At 35.6% G+C, this 25,460-nt stretch overlaps 1 protein-coding gene across 3 annotated transcripts in view; it reads right to left on the reverse strand.

Annotated features, from left to right (window-relative positions):
* Positions 1-25,460, reverse strand: part of TENM1 (teneurin transmembrane protein 1) — a 908,570-nt gene that overhangs the window by 478,293 nt on the left and 404,817 nt on the right. The window lies entirely within an intron of this gene.

The raw sequence follows: 25,460 nt of genomic DNA on the forward strand, positions 1-25,460 counted from the left end.
TTCAACAATGTAGGTTATCACTGCAATTGGTAATCAAACAAATTAAATATTTATTTATTTATTTATTTATTTCAGTTTGGGGGTGTTCAGATGCCTCTGTATATCTGTAGTGGACTTCCACTACCAGTTCAAGTGGAATTTTGTTATTAGATATGGCACTCACTGCTAAGCTTCATGGTTTATTTCTAATGAAATACTGCAGTGAAACCACAATTTCCGAAGCATTTATCAATAGTTAGTGACGTGAAATATGTATAGGGCCTCTTGTGATGATATTTAATGAGGGTGTCACTCTTGCTGTGTGACAACTGCCAAGTCAGCTCCCTTTCCAGTCCCAGTTCTGTAAAGCAGAAATAACTGCTTAAACAACCTCATGAAGGACTTTGAAATGTGTGGACAAGCCGTGCTACAAGAAACAAATGCTAAGAGAGCCAAATAAAGTATTATTTCATGATTAAAAAAAAAAAAAAAAAAAAAAAAAAAAAAAAAAGCATTATGCTAGGAACCATCTCCTGCAAGGAGCTTTTTTTTTTTTTTTTTTTTTTTTCCTCTTACTAAATGCTGAAAATGAAGACCAGGCCCTCTACATTAGACAAGGAAAAGGCCCTCTTCGACCTCACTGCAGATATGTCCCTCTATGTGAGACAGATGCAGATTAGCATTGTATGCATAAGGCTGACTTAGGCTGTCTTATTTCCAAACGTAAAAACAAAAAACAAACACACCAACTGATAAACAATTCTGTCTTCAAGAAAAAAAGTTAAAAGATAGGGTGCTGTAACAAAGTATTCAAATTTTAGGAAATGAAGCAAGTCACAAAGCTTCAAAACTTCTTTGGGGGTTGGAAATTCAACCACTCTACTTTCACAGTTCTCCGTATTTAAACCAGAAAGATCAATATGCACACTGGGAAGAGCAAGAGGAATGATGTTTTCAGTTAAGTCATGGCAAGTGGTATCTCCACAGTGAAAACAGAAACAGTTCCCACACAAACTACGTAATAACTACAAGGAACTACACTCACATGCTTTTCATGGATACTGTACTGCAGCTATGTCCTTTTCTTTATGGAATGAGATGAATAGTTTATTGAGCTTTGTCTCCTCTTCCCTTCCTATTGCTCCTCTTCTCTTCCACAAATACTCGCACATTCCTCCATACCTTCTGGACAGCCTACTCCAAGATAGGTTTTAATCTACAGGACTACTCCCATAGCTCTCAAATCATCTTGAATGACCCTGCAAAACTCCAGCTGTACATCACATCAAACCACGCGAAACCACAAATCATCTCTACAAAACTTCTGATCTCAAGAAGATCCAATAAACTGAGTCTTTGGGATTCCTATATCACAACTCCTTTCACTGAAAATATTTTGGAAATTAAATTCAAGCTGGCAAGCTTTGTGAAACCCAAACAGCTAAAATGGGCCAATCTACTATTTAGATGAAAGTGAAATATGTGCACTTTTGTTGTTACAAAAGATTAAGCAATTTTCTATTGAACTGTTTATTGTTCAGTATTATGATTTACAATATGAGCTGTGCCAACATTCTGAAAGAAGCACCAGAAGAACCTTCCTTTCTGTGCTTTTTTTAATGAAATAAAACTTTCCCATAAACACTGAAAAATACAGAAACTGAGAAAGCTCCACTGAACTCAGCATCTGCAATGCCTACTGGAGAAGACAAAACAACCTACACAGTCCTCATTCACAATGAAATTCAACTTTATTCTTTATACTGGAAACCAACCCCTCACCCCCAGTTTAAAAATATTTGCATACCATTTTGTCATTAAAATCTTTGCTGTGCTACAGGACCATTACTTGTCACTAGCTGTGAAAGAAATGACCGCTGCTGAGTTGCATAATGCATTATATTTTTACATATAAAAGAGAAATACAACTGGAAAACACAGGACAGCATTTAAATGTGTGTAGCAGGTACAACATCCCAGCAGGAAACTGGATTTGATGGTGAGTACCAGTGATAGACTGTTTCCTATGGAGGATATCACAACATAATAGAGTAGCAGTTGAAACAACACTTTTGGTAACACATTAGACTGGATTCATTTATCTGTTCAATGAATAGGAAACCTACTTAAGCCCCAGTGCCAAGATATGCTACTTCTTTTTGTTCAAATGCATTTTTCACATTGCCATACTACTAATGGAAAATGTGTTACAAACAACAAATGTATTTTATCTCACAGAACACTTAATTCATGAAGTGAAGATTTTAACTGAAGTTTCTATCATTTGAGATACGACGGATTTTTTTTTCTCTCTGAAATCTCACGACCACTTTCAAATGATGTATTCAGCACAAGTTAAAAATACCTATATGCATCATGGCTGTCTGTCAGCAGCACATAAAACATAAAAAAAATGCCTGTTATTTATTGCATCTGTCACCAGTTCTGAAAATGGTGGCCAGTAGTGGTGGGCTACTCCATGCATCACTTCATTTGTATTCTCAAATTTCAGTAGAGGCCAAGAATGCACCACATTTCCAAACTCGATTGGCAAGAAAATTGTTCCCAATTTACTGTGCTGTGACCGTTAATCATGGTGAGACACGACTTCATCATTTCTGTGCTTGACCCAAGCGTCACAATCTAGCTGGGAGCTAGCTGCTGACTCACAGGGTACACCTCAACACATTCCACTCACAGCTGTCTGCTACCAAACAGAGCCAGAAGGAAGAACACACCAGGTGTCTTTAGGGTAAGGTGGCTTCCAAGGCCTTGTTAGATACACATAATAGCATTTCTGCAGATAAAAGGAAACTAAATTATAGTTTCCCAAACTATACAATGAAACCTATCATTTCTTCATGTTAGTACAGTCCCATGCATAAATGACAGAACTGGCTTTGACTCAGTACCACCTACCACCTAGGAATGTCCTCTGAAGTGACATAAAATGCAGGATGTGAAAAACTGTCTAATGTTATCCTGTACAAATATTAAATTGCATTAACATAGCAAGAATATTGAGCAGAACAAGCAATGATTTCCTAATTTGTAATCACTGAATCATGTCAGGTCAGAGGCACATTATGTGGTGCTATATATCACCATCAAGAGTTACACAGCTTTAGTTTAATTGAAACAACAAAGGCAGATGAACAAGATTTGCATTTCTGAATTAGCTATTTTCTATACATGTATATTCAAATTCAAATTACAAAACCTCATGCAACAAATGATTTATGTGATAGAAGAGAATCGATGATAAAATCAGAGTTGATCGATACTTATAGGGGATAAAACATTTTGAAATTTCCTGTGAGGGAAAGGTGTGGAAGGCAAGACCAGTACTATATTTATTTCCCAGATTTACTATCTATTGAATAGACTCTGTCTTAAAAGACACTCAGCTATGAAAGGCCACTCTTCTGCTATGACAGCACTCTCTACATTACACTCATTGATGACTTTTCTGGAACAAGAAAACATTCCTGGTACTATCATAGTAAGAAAATGATGGAAAATAGCATTGTATTTTGTTGTTTACATTCATTGTTTATATCAAGCAATATTCAGAAATCTTTGTGGCCTTCCAAGTTTACTTGTTCTTTAGATTTCCTTCTAATCAACAGGTTCAAGTGATCCAAGTAGTAGCAATCAAGCTTTTTAGTGTAAAAATTTTAGGCATGCTGCCCCAATTCACATAAAATTGTTTTATTTTCAGTGCTGCATGGCTGCATTTTTTGATAGCATAGAGTGCTATGAAATAAGTTTTTGTGATTTGTGATGGGCACAGGCAATCAAACACAACTTATATGTCATTACCACTGCATAAAAGTGTATGTTCACTATAACGTGCCAGAGCTATAGGAAATGCCAAGTAAAAGAAAAACAATGTTTGACTGTTTACTCACTCCATTTATCCCATATTTATGTGAAATAAATAAAGGAGCTATAACAGGCCTCCAATGGCACACCACATTTAACTCTTGCTGTTGAAAAGCTGAAACATAATAGATGATTACCAGAACATTTTGGAGAAGTATATACTATTTTCTTTCCAGTACAGCCTCTATCCCCAAACACTGCAAAAAAGTACAGAGAAAGATATTTAAGAACATGTATTAAGTTAATGTGTGTTTTTTATTATGCATTCTATTGCAGTCAAAAATATGTTTTCGCTTAGGCAAATAACCATTGCTATGTTAATGTTCTGACAAATAACATCAATTTGTTCTTTAGAGTAACAACAATTTGTTGTTTGGCCTATTGAAATAGGAGATGGGATTGTTTAGTATCCACAGTGGTAACTATCATAACCTGCCTGGAATCCTGCAGGTCCCACTTCAGTTAAACATATACTTAATTGAACTTAAGTAATTGCACTTGGTTTTAGACAGCAGAGAAAAATGCAGAGTTACTGGATAGGTTTGTCATAATATTAGTCATACAGAAGATCTTAAACAACACTGAACTCAATGTGTTTGTTAACGTGAGCAAGGAATATAATTTTTGACCCATGTATCTTGCCTCAAGACACAAGGATTTTCTGAGACGGATTAGTAGGTTAAGAACCTGCAACACACCAGCTAATGCACTGTGACTGCCTATGTTTGAGCTCTTACCTGTAGCAAATGTGAGCTATGTTCCTCCTGGAAGAAAGGGGCAGCTACCTAATCACATTATCCCACACACTGCTAAACAGAGGAGACTTCATAACTTAAGACCTTAGCTTATTGCAGTGTAATTCTTTTGGATGGCTTTATGCTTTTATTCAGAATTTAGTCTCCTTTAAAGAAATCTTTACACACTGTAATTTCTTTCTTATTGTTAATTATAATGCTGCTCTCTCTGGAACCTTGAGTGTCTAGATTTCTCATTCAATCCAGTTTCTTGAGTTTAGAGTAAACCTTCCTTCCTTAAATGTTTAATTTTCTAGTTTTTAACTTAATTCAAATTTCTCTTGGTGTATCATTAGACAGAAAGAAACATACAATATTCTTTGCTCCGCTGTTCAGTAATTTCTACATAACTCTTTTGTGTTTCAAATATTAGATTATCTAATATTTAAGAACATTTCCATCTTTTCTCTCCTTTCAGAGATGTGCCACAGATCTTAATAATTTTCTTTCTTGGTTAGATTTATTTTAATATATATTTATATATATATCAAAGAAACCCAGACCAGAAGAGAATGTAATAGCACAAGACAAGAGTTATTGTATAACTTTTTTTTTTCAATGGTTCTGATTACTTTATACTAGGTTTACTGAAAAAAAAGCACCATCAAAATCAGCTTAAGCATGTAGACTACTACCTCACTAATGTTACCTAGGCCTTTTCTCTAAGGCAAAGCCTTGTTATAGTTATAAATAAGTGACCTGTTTCTCCACCACACAACCCATGTTTAATTCACCAAAATGGGAATTCATTGTCCACATACAGCTTATTCACCAAGTTTGTCAAAAATTTCAGTGGAACCTATCAATCTTCAACAGCACTGAAACAAAAGCTGCTTTCTGCCAAGTCTGACACCTCATCATGTTCAAATGAGAAGTAAACCTATCGGGCAATGTTGCTTCTAGAATATACTTCAGGTCTCTTGACATTAACTTTTTGGCACACTGAAAACTGTCATTCAATTTTTTGTTTTCAGTTTTAGCCATTTTCTAATTCAGTACCATACTTTACCTTTCATCCAAAATTATCTAAAAGCTTTGGCAAGGGACTACTTTAAATTGTGTTTTCACTCTCTATTATCCACTATTTGATAGATAAGATAGGCACGTCTTTTTCTTAAACAAAGGCGTACTAGTTTCTTCCATCAAATATAGATATTTGCAAAACACATTTTTAATTAAAGCTTGCCATGTGTAATTTAATAACAATTCCTCAATCAAGTTATTATCATAATTGACAAGAATTAAGTCTCAAAAAGATAAGCACAAAACTGAGATAACTGAGATGGACACAGCTTAAAATATAGATGTAAAAAATCACCACAAAATATGAAGACAGTATAAATCAAGTTCCTACAGTGATTGAGGTTCACCTGAACAACACTGTATGTGCCTTAAGAATTTGGTTCAGATGTTTGGAGATAACATAACCATGTTGCTACGGTAACTTTTTATTTTTATTTTTTTTTCCTGGAAGAATGAACAGGCATGTAAAACCAGTACAAATTTGACAAGTAGTATCTTGATGCCCTAGGGCTTTTCTAGTTTATATATTACACTTTGCGTAGACGCTTGATATTCATCTTTCACAGCCGAAAGATATTCATCTTTTCACATCCTCTTTCTACATTTAAGGATTCCATTAGAAAGCCATTGTGTAAAATGGAGAAATACCTATGGATTCAAAAGGAAGAGCAACTTTGGCAGGGAATGTGGTGCTACAGTCCTACTCAGCTGCTGCATCTATGAGTGAAATGCTGAGTGTTTTTGTCTAAAGTACAACAGAGAAACTGTCAAAGCAAAGCAGCCTGTGCATACGGGAATACTCAAATAAAATAGGTTATTGTTAGAACTGTGAATATTACAAAATAAATAAATAAATAAATATAAGATTCCATCTTTAAAGTGAATTTCCCTAGAATCCTTACCCCTTTTATGTTCATTCTCTGCGAACTGTGATATTTTATTTGCATGAGTCTTCTTGAAAAGTATATTACAATTACACTATAATGAGAATTCTCAGGATCCACAGAAAAGTTAGTTACCATCAGCAATCATTATCCCAACATTTTGTCAATTAGAGAAATTAGATGAGTTTCAGTATAAACATCCCACTCCACACACTTAGGCAATACAGGTTTGGGACTGGATGACATTATAATACAGCAGTGCTTTTCACTGATGTCTCATTATCAGGATTTATTTAGAGAAGGCAGAAACTGAAGAACTAGAGGTTTCCATTTTACTTAAGTCAACTGCCCTTTTTCGGGCACTTTTTCCTCCCATGTTTCTTTCCTCCCATCCAAGTGCCTTTGTCCTCCCAGGGAAAAAAGCACTGAATAAGGATTCAAAGAAACTTGAACACATTACAGATTTGAATCAGACATTTATAATTTGCTATTTAGTTATAGGTCTGAGGATTTTATTCCCTATGAATCCACCACCTGCACTTCTGGGAAATTACCTTCTTTCCATTTACTTTCAGGCAATTCAAAGCTGCTTTTAGGGAGTGAGGTCAAAGACAGAAATATAATTCTCAGTACTTCCAACCTGTCCACATGCATCATCGCTGTGAAAAGAAGAGTTGCTTATGGTTTAATGAATAGTGTTCAGTGCTTCCCCAAGCTGATGAGCACTGCTAGGTCATACTTAAACACATCATTTGCTGTTAGAGAAGTCTAATTTGGCCATGGCCGTCATTAATTATATGGTGACAGCATGAAATGGGAGTGAAGTAGCAAGACATGATGGCAATTGCAGCATGTCATAGAGCAGGAGTTGTGTGAAGGGCTGAGCATGGACATGAAGAGCCGATGACTGAATTGATAAAAAGAGCTGGGAAATTAGGATGGGAATTGGAGAAGGAATGGAGACCTCTGAGATGGGAGGATGATTACATTTAAGAAGAAAGGGCAGGGCTCTGCTACAGCTGGAGAATGCTGGAGCACTATATAGAACCAGGAATTTTATGTCAGGAGGAAGAGATTTCATCAGAAATTTCAGGACTTCACCGGGGTAAGTCCAGGGCAATGCTACTTATCATCCAGTTTGGCAGTGGTCATCGCACACAAAAATACCAGGACACTCTTACCATCCTCTCTCATTTAAGTCAAATGCTCTCCTATTTTGCTTTCTAAAGTATGGTCTTGCCTGCAATCCTCTCTAACCACAAAATTTTGGGGGAAAGCAGAATGACAATGAATCACTGGGAAAGAAATTGAGACTGCAGTCCAAACCAGACAATCTGCACAACTGCAGTACACTGTAGTTTGTAAGCTTTCCATATTCAAGGAAAAAAAAATCATCCAGAACTTAAAACAACATTTTAGAACAGTAAAATAATGCAATACAAAAATATTTTTTCTGAATACATAATATGTTTAAAAAGACAGAGTAATTTGAAAGCAATGTCCTGACACAGCTCACACTGTCTTACAGTAGAATTGTACCATACTTCTTCACCTGACAAATAAGCCCTACGTTAGACATAATTAATGCAAAACAATGTATTTATGTAATGAATATTTGCATGGATACTCAAGATTAAAGTTCAGGTTTTTGCATTCTCACTAGAATATATACAATAATTTTCAACAAAGCTTCACCTGTTTTATCATCAGCTACTTGACATCTGACACATGCACATATGACGTGGAGCTGTACAATACAGCATTTGAAGCTGTTGCAGTCATTTTGGCAGCTGTACAAATGCTGTACAGAACTCTGAGGTAACACAGAAGAAAACAAAAATATTTAACAATATGCAAAACAACTGGTCACCAAACGTTACTCGTGTAGAGAGCTACAGTTATTGTATCATAATCCTGACAATTACTGTTGTCATTTGTCACATTAAATTATCATGCATTCAATAACTGTTCTCAAGAAAACAGACAGAGAACAAAACATATCTACAAGAGTTTAAAGTAAATAGCAGATTTTTGTACATCACAGAGCTTCAACAAGCTCTCAGAAAAAGTACACAATATTGGAATCACAGTGCTAACACAGCCAAGCTTTTATTCTCAGATACTAACAAAAAGGGGCTTCTTAAACCTCTTCAAATGCCTTTTCCCCTTGCACATCAACCTTATTTCCTCCATGTCTCAGAAATAATCCTTCCACAAAACAGTTCATCCAGCTCACCAATTCCTTTGATACTACCTGCATAACTCATTTTTACTGTTTTTGAAAGAGAAAAATATTTTAAGAAAAATGAACCTAATTAATAACATTAATAACAAAGATTTCACTTCATATTCATCTGTTGGTATAACCCAAGCTATCCTGTTTGATTGCTAAGAGGATTTTGTTGTTTTATAAACTCTAACTCCAAACCTTTATTACCAAGCAGAAACACTAATAGGAAGAACTTGTCCCTGCATGACATACACCATCTTACTCAGAAGCTGAGAATTAACCACAGTCTTGGGGAGCTAATGGAAGCAGTCATTAGCAAAAACAAAACACAGTTCTGTACATTTGCTCTCCAGTTTCTTCCCTTTTTTGCTGTTACATGAAACACACTGCAAGTGCCCTTGCTACTAACTTCCCATCTGAAAACTTAATTATCATTAGCAACCATTTATGATATCAAAACATGATATTATATTTAAGGCTAGTACAGTGTTGCAGAAATAAACATAAGCTTATGAAATTAAGTTACTTTTTAATACAACAATTTCCACAGCTTTTCAACACCTGCTGAAAATAAAGAACGCCGTAATTAGAGCATTGTAGATTCTTTTTAATAAGCTTTGGAAGAATCAAAGTAAAATCTTTTTCTTAGGCTGATACTGTGTGGTATGTTGCATATCATACTTAAGGTGCTGGGCATTAGAGAAATATTTTTCATATATTATGTCTACGCTCCATTTAAATAATATTGTAAATTGATTTGGAGTGCAATAACTGAATTTAACACAAAGAACCATTTCTAAGTAATTGCTACTTTTTTCCTCTAATTGAGTGTAAACTATACAGGCACTTGCATGTTAAAAACCATACCCATGTTTCTACAGATCGTGCTCACTGATCCTTGCCTTGTGGAGCCCTGCTCCTTCTAGCAGCAGGAGGCATCGGGGCAGCCACTTCTGACCTGGTACTGACAGCTCCTTGTGAATGGTCAGACTCCTGCAGTTTATTCAAAAATGGAGCAACTGACAGCATTAGGAAGCAGAGAAAACAGGATGAGCTGAACTTGTTGATTTGCTTACTTTTTACCTAAAAAAAAAAATAATCTTGAGTCACGAAGACATGTTCATATCTAGGAGACCTACGCGGAATGAAAAAGCAGACCTCCTGAGTAGGTGAGCAGCTCACTGGTGTGGCAAGCTATGAGCAAAGTGCAGGATCAGCAGGCTGTAATCATTCTTAGCGCCTTGTGCCTGGGCTTTGGATAAAGATACCACTACAAATAAATGAGTCTCCTCCTACAAAATGAAGCAGGCTGCCTTGGAACAGTCCCAACTTTCCAGAATGGCTTAGCTTCCATTATATGCATCTGATCACAGAAATTTAAAAACAGTGAAATGCCATTTCCTTCAGTCTTAGGGTTTAAGAAAAAAAAATAAATCTAAATGTCCCATCTATCAAAATAGTAGGAGGATTCTAAATTTCAAATAACCCTGATACAGATGGAAAGCAGCAAAACAGCTATATCTCAGGTTTGCGAAGAAGCATCACATTACCATCACAGAACTGACAAGAAGTGACAAACGTTTGCTTCATCCTATAAGCTTGTTTAACAACCAGAAGGGGACAAAATGTAATGTGTCTATCACAGGCATGCTGTTCGAGGTTCATATGGTAACTCACAATCTCAAACACAGAATTTTAAAATGAAAAAAACCTGTGTGTCCATTTCTATTAAACTACTGCAAGATGCAAACTCATTGTGATAGCCCTGTCATCCAGCCTTATCCCCAGCTCCCAGAACTTGCACAAAGGATGTTGCAATCAACTTCAGAATGACACAGAATCTCCCAGACCCTGACAACCATAATCCTTTGGTAAGATAGGCTTCTTTATCTGTAATGCTATCATCTGTCGACAGAATTGATATGATGCCACATCAAGGACGGCATATAATGCAAGCCAGATATAGATTTTTAAAAAGTTTTGTGTGTGTGAAATAATCTGGTTTAGATATTTCTGACTAGTGCTGTAATTATTTGAAGCACTTATGACAAAATGGCATAATTTGTCAATATAGCAACCATAATTGCAAGGTGACTAGTTGAAATAATTGTGATTAAACCACTTTATAGAATCCATTTAGATGATGATAATGAGAATAACACAGTCCAGCTACTGACATTTAGAACTCCTGGAGTTCATTTCAAATGCCTCAAGAATTATGTAGATAAATGTTTTCTGTTTTGATTTTGATGTTACAAAAGTGTTTAGTACTATTTTTCCTGGAGACCTGTCTGTGAGAGACTCCAGCTTTGCACAAGATGTCCCATCTGTCTAATATTACTGTTCTGCCCTGTATATTCTGAAAGATACACACCACTCCTGCTGTCATTTTATAGCAACCCGGTCCCTGCACAGTGTCTTGGATGTTTGCAAGATAGTATTATATAATGTGCTTTACAACATTTTCCTTTTAGGATTTCTCACAGCTCACCACATTTAACCATTTATTCCATATACGTATAGCTGTTAAGGACAAAGAGGTCCCCTTCATGGTCACCCACTTCAGCCTCCTGCATAATGCAGAACCAGTAATTCAGGCTGCTGGATTAAAAATAATATTATAACTACAGTTTATCTTTTAAAAAGACATCTAGCTTTGATTTAATGACTTAATGCATCAGCAACTGCAGCATGTTCCCATAAAAAGATCTTTCTTCTTCTTTACCAAGGGGTGTGGTTGACTTCCTAGGATTGCTTTATTATTATTATTATTTATCATGCCTTATCTGCTAGTTTAGAGATTCACTTATGTCAAGATCTTCTCTCATGCATACATCTATCTCTCTCTATATTTTTGTTTACAAGGTATCCTTTCTCTTCAAAAAACTAGAGGCAGACAGCTCCTTTTTTTTTAAGATAGATCATTCTTTAGTTTTTTCGAATCCTTTCAAATTTCAACTTTGTTTTGAAAATATGGCCTCTTCATGATTTATTTCATATTGTACACACATAGTAAGTGCAAAGATATTAGGTCAAAGTAGGTGCTTTAAAGATGACCATTAAAACTACCTCTCATAGCTATCCTCTCACACAGGGATAAGCCACTTCAGTTATCTAGAATTATATTTTTCCAAGAGTACATTGTCACCCTTCTCCTCACACCAACTGAAGTATGTCAAAGCTTTTTATGCCTTGCAGCATGATCTTTCATTTCAATAAAGAACAAAAGCTGTGTTCTGTGTGCCCAACTTGCAAAGTGATTTAAACTTTTCTATTGAGTTATGCCTTTATGACATTCTTTTCTCATTCCCTCTTTGAGAAGGGCTTTATCCTCTGATCCAGCAGTCAAAACATACAAAATTAAAACAGTTCTTCCACTTCCTCCCTCTTCAATGACTAAACAAAACTAATGTTTCTGCAACGCTATAATTAGTTCTATATTTTCAAATCAATCTTGAGCCCGTGTTTCTTTTCTACAGCTTTTAAATAAACATTAGTAAAGTTCTAATACCTTTGGTGATATGCCTGTCTGCTTCTGAGGAGCAGTAAAGATTATTGCTGGAAATCTTTGTGTTAGGTCTGTATGCAACCACTGTATCAATGAAAAACAAAATATACATATGCATAGGGGTCTGACTCACAAATTCATCTTCACCATGGACCATTTATGTCAGACACACTGATCCAAGTGCAAGATTGTTTTATGGAACTTCAGCATGTACAGATTATCTATCCAATGTATTTACTCAACTCTCACACTCCTGACAGACTTATAAGGCTGCAAAAGAAGTATGTCCACCAAAATGCACCCTTGAACGTGGAAGGGCAATGTGCAGTAGATCATTTTAATAGCAATTTGGGAGTCAATGTCTTCTTGTATTTAATAATGCCAGCTCCAGCTAGTGTTACAGTAGAAATAATGTGCTTGAACTTTGGAAAATGCACTTAAACGTGTGTGGCACCTCCAGAATTTCTTCCCTTCTACCTAAAGTCTATTATATGAGAAGGCTGGGTTGTTTGAGTTTTATAAAGCTATGACAATTCTTTGCAGAGAAGGATGAAAGCACTTATCCCTGGAGCTTTCATAATCCAGTCAAAAAATAATAATAGATTAGAGTTTCTCTTTAATTTGAAAATACTTCCTTATAGAGCCTTATAGACCTGACATTTCTTAATCAGAGCAGAGCTACCCTTTCAAGCCTGATCCTTCAACTAACTCCTATTCTTGCTTTCCAAATCAACTCTGTCTTGTAAGGAAAGAAGACAAACAAACACAACAGCAGAAACATTTCACAGCAGTAAGCCAGCAGAACAGTATATAGACAGAACAGACATCAGGAAACAACTTCTAAGCCCATATTTCCTACACTTGTATTCTCAGTCCTCTGAGGGTAGGTCCCTCTGACATCTCCTGTGAGACCATCGCCAGAAGATTATGCTGTAGCTACTTGTTAGCTATTTAGGCATGACTGGGTGACCACTGGTTGAATACTCCAGTCGCTGAGCTGAGATTCTGTCTTCCAGACAGCTGCTGATTTCCACAAGATTTCTCAGAATCTGTGTATCTTGAGTTCACTTGAAATTGGACACTTGAGCAGAGTAACATGCCTGCACCCTGAAAATGTTACCCAAAGTACTGAACATCTGCAGGAGTGAACACCTTCTGCAGCTGAGAATCTTTCCTATAATATTTACTATTTAAAAGAAAGCCTAAAGGACGTCTGACCTAAGAGGCAGCTATAGATCTGACCAGCGTAGCTAACTCAGGGAAGGTTGCCCTGTGTCTTTATACGCCCAGATCAGTACCCAAAAGCAACTGAAAAACAGAAGCACTTTTCTGAAGTGAATGACCGCTTGCATTCTGCAAAAGTCCAAGTTGCCAAATGGCAGCACAATTTGGGTACTTTAACACAGATTGTGCTGGAGGTGAACACACACAATTATGGCACAGTCCGCATTAGAAAAGAACACACATTCCTTTCACCCACATTACTTTCATTACTTCTGCTCTTGTAATCAAGAACAGTGATCCAAAGACAACTGAAGGCAGTCTTTTTGTTTTGGTTGTTTCTCAAAGCAGTACAAAGTAACTCCAACAACACACACAAAAAAAAAACAAACAAACAAAACCACACACACACACACACACAAACACAAACAGTGGCAGGTTGTGTGAATCTCCCTGGTTGATTCACATTACCTATCAGTGCCACTTCTATGTTGCCTGAGCAAATACCTACACAAGTGGGACAACATAACAGCAGACAAAAATATATTAAAAAGGACACAGTGTAACCAGAAGATAAATTCTAAGTAGAAACACTGATAAACAGTTTTCAGGCAGAATATGAAGGGAAAAAGCAGAGGAAACTCAATCATCTAGAAATATGTATATGGTTGCTTTCAAATTCAAGAATGAGACCAACGTATATTAAATGTCTTGGGATAGCAGTGTGTCACACCAGGGACTTATTTCTGACAATACGTTCAGAGGAAGTAAGCAAATAAGGCTTTCTTCTTAAAAACAATAGAAAACAAGCAAACAAAACCAAAAAAAAAAAAAAAAAAAAACGAAAAAAAAACTAAACCAAACTAACAGAATGTGCATGCCCAGACAACGAGCTTGTAAAAATAGTTACCCTCCTGGAAAGACACATCAGTTAGATGCATTTGCTTTGCTTTATGTCAAAAACAACTTTTAGAGGTATACGGAGGAAATTGCTCTGGGAAGATCTACTGTAGATTTGATTAGTGAGCAGGACAGAATTTCAGAGTAAACAGACAAATAAAAATCATAACAGCATCCTTAAAGTGGAGTTGCAAACAATTATTATGATCAGGCAGCTTATTTGGCTGTTTTTGTGTGCCAACATAACAAATAGATCCAAAAATGCTTGAATAATTTAGAAGTATTCAAGTTGCCAGATCAAATGTAGCCTACTCTAGGAAAGCCACTCTTGGAACTTGTAACACCTGAAAACCTACTGAAGACAGATAAAGGGCTACAGAAACTGAACAGGGAACACCTGGAGAATTGCTGGGCTTCCTTTCTAACTTTTAAATCCGTGAAGAGCAAACAATCAAACAATCACTTGGTCAAATAACCAACTAGTCTTTCTGAAGCTAATTATTCATGTATAAACATGAAATGTTCATTTGACAAGAAAAGGTGTGTCAAACTTTCTTGATATTAATAATACATTTCCATTTCCAAATAACTTTTCTGATATGAAACGTTACAAACCTGATTAAAAGTTCCTGTTTGTCATTTTTTTTCCCAATGGTTACCTTATTATCACTGATATCTGTGCCCTAAATTTGTTGATCTTCAGCTTCCAGTTATAAGATTTCTCTTAGCATATATTTTCAAACCTTTCTCTGCTAGATTGAAGGCACATCTGTTAGTCATTTTCTACTACGCTGACATTTAGTAAAAACTGATCAACATCTTGTATTTGATAAACACTTAAAGACTTAGCTTCTTGAATGTTTTCTCTAATATTCTCCTTAATCTTTACTCTTTCTCTTTAATCATTCAACTCTGAGAGTTTCTATATTTTTCTAACATTCATCTTGAATTACAGACACTGGAAATGTCTGTACAACACTGCTGAGAGCAGTACTGACATAGAAAGTCTGAACAGGGTTAAAAAAATATTAGGAGTCTGAAAGAGAAGGTGCTTCTTTTTAAGAATCACCATCATTAGAAACTCAAAGACAAATAAGAAAAGCTCCATCCAGCTATTTATTCCATATGTAAATATACATATATCTTGTTATCAGCAGCATCCTACACTTTTGAGACATTTAACAATATTTCCTTTAAAACCTCTAACCAATAACACTAATTCAGAGTGTGATCCCATAGCAAAGGGCAAAACTCCAAACTAGGTGAATATGGATATTAAAGTCTTCCTAATACTCACTGTTAATTCCACACTACCATTTCAAGAACACAATTTAGGATTACATCTAATTAAATCCTTATTAGTTCAGTTTAAATTACATGGCATACACTGAATTCAAAATACAATAATTTTAAGGGAAGGTACCTTCCCAGCAGTGCTTTTTAGGTTTTGATCTCTCATCTTGTTCCAATTCTATAGAGGAAGTTCAGAATTTCAGATGAGCCTCTTAAGATGAAAGATGTGCTATTAGGACTGTGTCCAGCTCTGGACCAATGAAAGAGGAAAACATGAAACAATAATCTGCTTTTTTTTTTTTTTTTTTTTAAATTTTAGCGAGGAAGAATCATTTTCTAGCTTTCTTTTCAAGCACTTTGGCATCTCATTAAAAGATGTTGTGCTGCTTCCCCCTCCCCCCCCCCCCCCCATATAGGTACTTTCCTCATTTCTTCCTCTTGTATGATTTTTAAAACAACATGCAAATTTATCAAAGTTCAAGATAAAGCTTGCTTTATCTGGGGTTGGAGTACTAGGGTAGATCAGCTGAAATAAATTTGTTTAGTCTCAAATGGAATGCCATGATAAATGGAATGCCAATTGGCTGGCCATGGCTTTTAGTTCACTATCCTGGTCAACTAAGTAATGCAGTGGACTATTTTATACACAGAACCAATCCAGCACGAAGTCCTTTGAAGTCAGTTCCTTACAGCACCTGAAGAGGAATGCACTTAAAGTCTATTTATTTATTTATTAAGCAGATGTACAAATGTACAGATGATGTACAAGAGAAAGTAAATGAAGAATCAGTGAATAAAGCAAGCTAGCATTTAGATTTAGGAGGTCACTTTTGTCTGCAGAAAGTGCATGCACAAAACATGGGAGGAATGTGAGTAATTCATTGTCCTAAACGGAATTGTCACCATTTTATTGTTAACTTTCAATCTTCCATAAACTCTCTGGGAACCTGTAAATAACAGCAAACCATATTCTGTTAGTGTCATTTTAGAGAAAGATTGATGTATACTCTCCGGCACTAAATACATAGCAGAGATGTCACAAACCTTTGTGAGGCCACAATTTTTTAAAAGTAGTATAGAAAAAGTGGTGTAATCATTCAGAATTACACTGAACTCTATAGTCTTCTATTACAGTAATTTTTCAATACAACATCCCATCCCTACTTTTAAAGCACAGTTGCACTCAGAAGATCATAACAGGCCTCAGATAATAGAAATAATACTGGTTATTGTAATCCCTCTGACATGAGCTTGCCTAGCAGTAGCCAGAGTATCCTCCCATTAACTTTCCATTATACTTAGCGTCATTTTTGCTACTGCTGTGCTATTACTCTCAATATGTCTCACTGCAGAAAATAGCATCTATATCTTACAGTACGGGATCAGCTACTCATCCAAGGAAAAGCGAACGTCGTGCTCAAATTTACCTTGTAAACAGAAAAGGGAGCACACAGGGAACATAAGAAATGTATGGTCCTGCATTAAATTAAATGACTTGAGCCCTCCAATTAAGTAGATGGCAGGCAAGGTGTGAAACGACACAGAAATGAATCATCTGCATACAAGCAAATCATATGGCTGATCATTTCGATTTCTATCAATGGCACAGTGATGAAGCCAAATAAAAAATATTTCCTCAAATACAGACACTGAATGAATTTTCTTGTTGTTTTATTTTCATTCCTTAGTAATTGATTAACTAAATTTTTATGTGCTTTCACTATGATATGTTATAATCAGTAGTAGTACTGACTCAATTGAAAGCACTCATCAGTAGACCGAATTAGGTCATCACTCCCTGTGTCTGTTACTCTCACCTACCATTAAAAAATAAGGCCTTTTTTTCTGGTGATGATTTAATGAGTGGAGCTCCAAAGAGCACTGTATGTTTTTCATTTTCAAATACACTTTCTCCAACCCAAAATATTTTTGGGATAGGTGCTTATTGATTGGTATGTTTCTTAAATGTTTATACGCTCTGTGTAACAACACAATGACAGACAGAAATGAAATGGAGACTAAACTGAATTTTGAAACAAACACTACTTTTTACCACTCTGCATGGGACTTTGTGTTGCCAGCTTCTTGCTTCTTTTTCCTCACATTTCATGTTCCTTCCATATATCTTATTCATGTGAAATTATTGCATTTTTCTGGTAATAGCAAGAAAACGTAGACTAGGAACGCAAATTTGTTTTGCAGCATGAAATGTCCATTCAAAAATATTTGGCCAGGACTCATTCAACTTCATTTTTACAATTTCCCTGTATGGCTCCTCCAAACTCCTAGCCCTTTATTCAAGCACATGCACACCTGATGCAAACATTCATGGGTTCATAGGGAACAATCACAATTTACACCACCTGACATGCAGTCAGACATATGCATATACTCATATCAAACTAAACTACTTAAAATTATTTCTGTAATTAAAAAGAATAAGATTTGAAAATATAATCTTGCTGAAGAAATAAGATGTTTTTATTCTGTCTGTCTCACACTCTTAGGAGAGACTGAGCTCATTATTTAAAATATTTAACTTCCAGATTTAAGATGAACACAATGTTAAGAACACACATTTTGTTCTCATTTCTAAGATTTCATCCTTTGGATCAAACCCATGTCCTCTTCCCTGTTGTACAAGACATTGCATATCATAGTTGATATTAAATATATATAGTAACAAATATTTTTTCTTGAAAGACTTCAGGAAGAATTAATTGAGAAATCTAATATACAAAAAGGAGTGTTATACTAAATGCCTAAATAAAAAAGTACTTCTGTTTCTTCTCCTACAGCTTGACTCATACAGGCAAAACACATCTGAAAGAAAAAAATACAGATCCTATATGCACGCAAATTTCAACTTTCCCTTTTGTAATGACATAGATAGATGCTAAATTTATACTTTGTAACATGTAGGCAACTAAGATGATAAATAAGTTGTCTAAATCTTAAGAAAAATTTGTTATTTAAAAAAATAATTCTGCAAAATCAGACCTCAAAAAATTGTGCTGCCAAACTGCAGTCTTCATTAATGTAAGTTGATCTATTTGCACACAAATCACTTAGATACACAGGAGCAAACTCTTTGAGTAGTACCTGTTTGGATATGCTGTGTGGATACCCACACATTTCTCCATGATTTAGATAAATGTAGAGCAGCAACCATAACTTCAGCTGTTTTCTCTTATTTTTATAAAAATTCAGGATGTATCAAAACCTTAAAATACATTCAAAAACACTGAATTTTATTTGAAGACAGGTTAAGTATATGGGTAAGGACTGGCTAAATATTTCCTTACAGATGTCACAGGTAGGCTGGAAGAGAGCTTATGCTATCTATTATCTACTTGCGTTATGGCAACTCATTTCACATTTGCACATTCTGTTTGTCAAACAAGTACCCAAATATATAAAGTTCTCCCTTCCCCCCAAGTATGTATTACGTGATAGCATACAGTCACTTCAATATGCAGCTATGAAAACTAGGAACTTAAACTGGAAATTGAAATGATAAAAACCTGGCTCATGTTAAATTCTATCATTAAATATGATAATTTGCTTCAGTCCATTCATCTTGCGTGCACCACCCATTTCTCTCCCACCTTAATGACCTTCACTATTTTTTGCACATGAGACATTTCTATTACAAATCCACACTATTGCCACACAAAACAAAAGAAATACAATAGATGTTAATAATCTCAGTAAATCATCACATATGAAAGAGAAAATATTAGTAAAATATTGTAATGGAGATAAGGAATGATTACAAGTAGAAATGGAGTTGCAAAATAATAATTAAACAAAAAACAAACAAACAAACAACAAACTGGGTTGAGAAAAGGGTAAGATTTTATTCCTCAAGGATCAGTTTTGGACCCATTCTATAAAGCATTCTCACTAATAATTTTTTTTTTTTTTCGATAAAAATAATGTACTGACTGAATTTTCTGATGAAACAAAGTTGGAAGAATTTTTTAATGCAGAAAAATCTCAGGATATCATACAGAAGGAACTACATATCGTTAAACACTTCTGTAACACAGACAAAACAAAGTTCAGTAGTATAAGAAAGACAAGGCTAAAGAATTGGAAACTGTTAGCAAAAACATCTGCAAGAGTTGAAAGATCATGAAATAGAAAATATGAATGAATACAAATCTTCAGGTGCTACATGATTGAGAATGAGATGACCAAATGTAGAGCTACAACACATCAGTCAGTGAGAGATGACCAAAGGAAGCTCAGTAGACACACACAAGTATTAGTTTACACAAGTTGTACTCCTGTGTCTAATTCATCATACATATTCAAGGAATAGTGCTGCAAACCGAAACGTGCTTCAGAGGTAAATTCCCCATATGATCAAGAGAAGGGATTCTTAGGTTGAGCAAAGATGACCAGACTCTCTCATTATCGCTCTAGCAAAATTAAAGTCAAGAGTGAAAGGCAAAGATTCACTTTGAAGGCAACCTGAAATCTCACAGTAGAAACTCAAAGCACAACTAGGTTTCAGATGACTTCAGAAGACACCTTTTTACATGGTTTCAGTTCTTGTAACATAAATTTTCTGTCTCTGCTTATAGGAGTGAAAAATAATTGCCTTTGAGGTACATACTTGCAGATCCAGAGTATATAAGTGCAGAGTTTTGTTAGCTGTTTACATCAGCCGGAGTATGAAACAATTTCTATCTCCAAGCCAGATTAGGAGACCTTATTTTTCTTTACACTTCTTACTGTGTTGTTTTTATAACACTTCAAAGGCCTGAATTACAATTACATCAACAAAGGAGCCCATCACCATATCTGCTTATTACACCCAATTATAGAACCAGAGCTGCCTTGTTAAGGTATTCATTAACCTTTTCAGAACTTATAATAAGAAATCTAATCAAATAGAGGTGGTAGGGTGCATTCTGAAATGAGAACAGTTGTCATGTACAGTAAATTTTAATACCCTGACTTTTCTTAAATTAGCTAGTTTTATTAAATTGAATGAGGTGAATTTCTTTTAATCAGCACTAGCTCTACAAAATGGGAATTATTTTGCAGTGTAAAAATAATATATATGTCTGGAATGCATGTTACAGAGTATTTTTACTTTTACTCAAATTAAAGGTGCAGCATTTATTAAATTAATTTTGTGCCAGATAAATTTGCATTCTTAAAGGAATTGCACAAGTGATTATAAATAGACCTAATTAATTTCTTTAATATTTATTGTTCTAGAAGTACATTACATGCTTAAAAACAAGTAGAGATTGAAATGGCAGACAGTTTATGAAGTAATTTTACCAAAATAATTAGTAGTTACCTTGCGATATTATTTTAGTAAATAGTCCCTGTGAGATTGAGATTAGACCAGGTGTGAGCTAAAGCCAACCAGTAGGGGAATATGTTGCACTGTGGCCTGTTAACCTAGACCAAGTCTCCTGTGACAGCCAGTTTGGTTAAGAAAGCTGAAGGAACAGTTCTTTGAGAGGGATGGGTGAATACACCAGCTAATTAGATCAGTCTCCTGAAAGCTAGGATATCTGAGATCTACTCTCTGTTCTAATGAAAACTTAAATATTCTGTCTGAAATGGTGCAGCTTCAGGAGGGAAAACTAAGAGAGACCTCTGAATACTTCACAGACTGACATGTTAGCAATATACTTGGGATAATAAACGAATTATTTTGAACTTTTGTTCTGAAGGAAGTTGGGTGGATTTGGGCCAATATCTCATGTTTACCAGAGGTGTATTGTAACTGCCAGAAAGTATTTTGTGAACATAAATCCTCATTGTGATTCTAGCCTGTAGCTTTTACTTACAAAGCTTAAAAATCAGCATAGTTTCCTTTCGTCTTTCTCTCTGTCTCTCTTTTTTTTTTTAATCCTGTCATTTGCCCAAATATTGTGTTGAACACCTGAGATTTTTCTTTCCTAAAGTTCTTTCAACTACTCCAGATAATTTTTATGTTTAGATGTCATTGAAATTTTAATAACCTATTCAAGAGTACTTGTATCTCATCCTCCCACAACTCTCATATCTCCAGTATGTCATTCCTGGATGTGTGTGGACTCACATGAAGCAGTTTTAGGACATGTACCTTAGTCTCTGTGAGAAATGACAAACTATATTTCTCCCAATATTTTGTTCTGTCTGGTTTCTTCACATGCCTTTCGTAGTTAGCACCTTTGGGGGGTTATTGATTTCAGTCTTACGGAATTTGTTTGTTGTTCACACAAGTCTCAATCCTATTTGGAAGTTGTACGGCAATACTCATAAACCTTATGCAAATCTGATCTGTTCCATAGTATCAAGCCAGTTTGAAAAGAACTGTAATTGTGCATAAAATACCAGATAATTTTAAAGCACTGCTAACACTCATGTAATTGTGTACAATGATAATGAACTCACTACTTTTTGAAGCTCATTCATATACTCATTGTAAAATACACTCAGTGTAAAAATGCAATTTTATAGATAAAAATCCAATTGATAAAAATCACAATTAGAGCTGTACTTGCCCTGTCGTTTGGATACGCAGAAGTAAATAGAAAGCTTTATCAAATATGTAGCATTTACCATAGGTTTGATGTGTTGGTTTCTACCTCCTCATATCAAATCCTTATAACCTGTCTCAATGATAACAGCCAGTTAATCATCAGTAATTATTCAAGGAATTATTTCCCATGCATAATTACAGTTTTTGGTTCACCGATTCTCTGTAAAATATTGGCCTATAAAAGCCCCTGTTAACCTGACCTTGCTGTAAAATATGTTATTAAATGACTAAAGCTATTAGCGAAGAGAACTAAAGGCCAATGTGTGAAGGACAGACAACTACCTCCACGTTTAAATATCTCTATTACTAGATGAGAGTGTATAAGAAGCCAAGGTCAATTAACTGACTGAATTCCGAGTCTTATCAGCAGTTTTCTTGGTTAATCAGGTATCAGCAATTCTGGAACTGAACGAACAAAAAGTTGCATAAAATTTTAAAATTTTAATTTAATTTTATAATTTTAAAATTAATTTAATAATTGATTTTTATTCAAAATAAAAGATTAGTGGAAACAAGCAATACACTATAAATTGTATTTGTATGATATGATTGATTCCAGTGCTAAAGTTAAAAAAAGATCAACTGAATTAACAGTCTACTGAACAATTCCAAAATACAGGAAGCTGTTTAATGGCTAGGAAGTGAAAGAGTGCAATAGAAAGTGAAGGGAAATATCTTTGTAATAACTGTAAATATATCTTTCAGACACTGTAAATAAAAGTCTCCATTCTAGCTCACTTACTTCCGTTGGATATGCTCTCACTATGAGATGAATAAACCTAGTACACCTAGACCTGAAAATGGAGTAGCATGGCAGGATCTCAGGAAGTCTTGGATTTCATATATATTCTCCAACCCTCATATAAGTCAGCTAGTGCCAGGTTCCAAAGGTTTTTAGGAAGAAAAATTTTTTGTTTGTTTGTTTGCTTGTTTTTTCCCCTTTCCCAGAGGATATATTCTTGACCCTGGTGCAAAGAAGTACATGTTTTCTGGACATGACTGCATGCCATAACAAAAGACACAACCTGGAGGAAGAAAATGGTTTTGAAACACTACCATGGAATAACCGCATGATCCCTTAAAATCCTCCCTCCAGGTCAAGATTAATATAGAAATCTTACTTCTTGGCTTCTCCAAACATTGTATTTGTGTAAATACATTTAGCATCAACATCTGATAATAGTCCCATACCAGGTTCTTTAAATAATTAACAAAAAAATACTGCTTCTGCATGCAAAGTCTTGAAGGTGCAAAATAACCTGGATAACAGGACAGAACACACTCAGTGACTTTGCAAGAAACACCAATTCGGGGGAAAATGGTCAATATGCAGAGGTGCTATTCAAACAGACATTGACAGCCTGGAAGATGGGGCTGATGAGGACCTCATGAAGTTCAGCAGAGGAAAATATGAAGTCCTGTGTTTTGGATGGAACAATCCCCCCCAGGGTATATAGGTGCATGGCCAGGTGGAGAGAAAGCAGCTTTACAGAAAAATCATGAGTGTACACCAGTGGACAACTTGAAACAGAGCCGTCAGCGTGCCCTTGCAGCACAAAGGCGAACTGCATCCTGGGCTGAATTAGCAAGAGTGTAGCCAGAAGTCTGACTTAAGTCCCCCTTGGAGCATGGGAAACTCCCACTGGGTGTAAGAAATACATCTTTTCACTATGGAGGTGGCCAGACACTTAAACAGTCTGGAGATGTGGAAACTCCCTCGCTGGAGTTACTCAAAACACCTGTACAAGGCCTAGAGCCAACACAGGCAATAAGCCCTGCCTTGAGCAGGGGTAGCACCAGAGATAACAAAGTGTCTTCCCCAAACTAAACGAGGCTGTTGGGGAATATTTTAATGATCTATGGCAAATGAGTAGATCTTATCACCCTGAAGGCTGCTGTTCTGCTCATTTACTAGCACACAGTGTTTGCATTATTTTTTATTATTATTATTATTTTTCTTTTTGCTAACACTAAGTTCCAGGAGTGCTACTGGGCTGGTAACAAGTCTGTATGAATAATTTTCTAATCTTGGCCACTAAAATGTAACAACTTTGTTAATAATAATTTCTCAAACTTACACCAGATGCTCACTTCATTTGTTTTCAACAATGTGGCTGTTATTCCTCTGCAATCAAGAACACTTCAAAAGAGCTATTGTGGGCCCGTGCGAGGATAGAATGTAAAAACCTAGGAAAGTCTACTATGACATTTCTACCACCAAACTCTCATAATGGATCTCACCGCATGCAATTCTTTTTCTGGTGCTGTATTATTATTTATTAGGAATCGGATTTTAGTGCAGGTTTAAGGCCTCTTGGAGTTAAATATATATATATATATATATATATATAATATTTTGAAGGAAATTAAAATAGAAAGAGTACAAAAAATAAAACAACATCTGGAATGTAGCCCTAATACATGACCCTGAAATGTATCAAAGACAGATGCATTCTCTGGAAGCAAAAGAAAAGCATTGTTTACATTGGTATGGTTTGTAATCATTTCTGTTTTATGGGTAGTTCTGCTACTTCAAATATAGAGCCTCTGGGCAAAGAAAAAGCCTTCCTCAAAGCATCCTTTTCTTCCCTTGTGCTCTCAATGAAGAGACAACAAACTCTTTTGACTACATCCTCCACTGAACAAATGTTCTGCAGTGTTCATCACCATCAAAAAGAAAATGAAAGACAAAGATGAAATCCTTCCCTTTCGATGCATTTGAGCAATAGCTTTGCTTGTAGAAGTTGTCAATTTTCCTCCATCTCAGTGCTGTCTGCCTACTTCTGACCTATCACTCTCTCACATCCAAAAGCTGAGTTTCCAGTCCCTGGTGTTTTACAGTACTCCTCACCAACTTGTGCTCTTCTATGAAAGGAAGACAGACTAAACTCTAAATTCAGAGTGAGCTCATGTGGAAACAGTTCGGTGCCATCTTGAGTCTTCTTACATGAAAAATTACTAATTTTTTTTTTGACTCAGAAAGTTGCAAATCTGAAAGAAGAAATTCATGTATTTCTACATAGATCAAATAGTTGTTTCTTAAAGAAATGTTTCAAATTGAATTAAAAAATGCTGAATAATGCAAAGCCTGTCTTTGGTGACAGCTCAAGGGATAAGAAATGGTTTAAAAACAGCATAGCTTTTATTTTTTTTCCCCTTTTAAGTAGAAAAGCAGTACGCACTTGGA

Source organism: Aythya fuligula, chromosome 13 (assembly GCF_009819795.1).
Source record: "Aythya fuligula isolate bAytFul2 chromosome 13, bAytFul2.pri, whole genome shotgun sequence".
NCBI lineage: Eukaryota > Metazoa > Chordata > Aves > Anseriformes > Anatidae > Aythya > Aythya fuligula.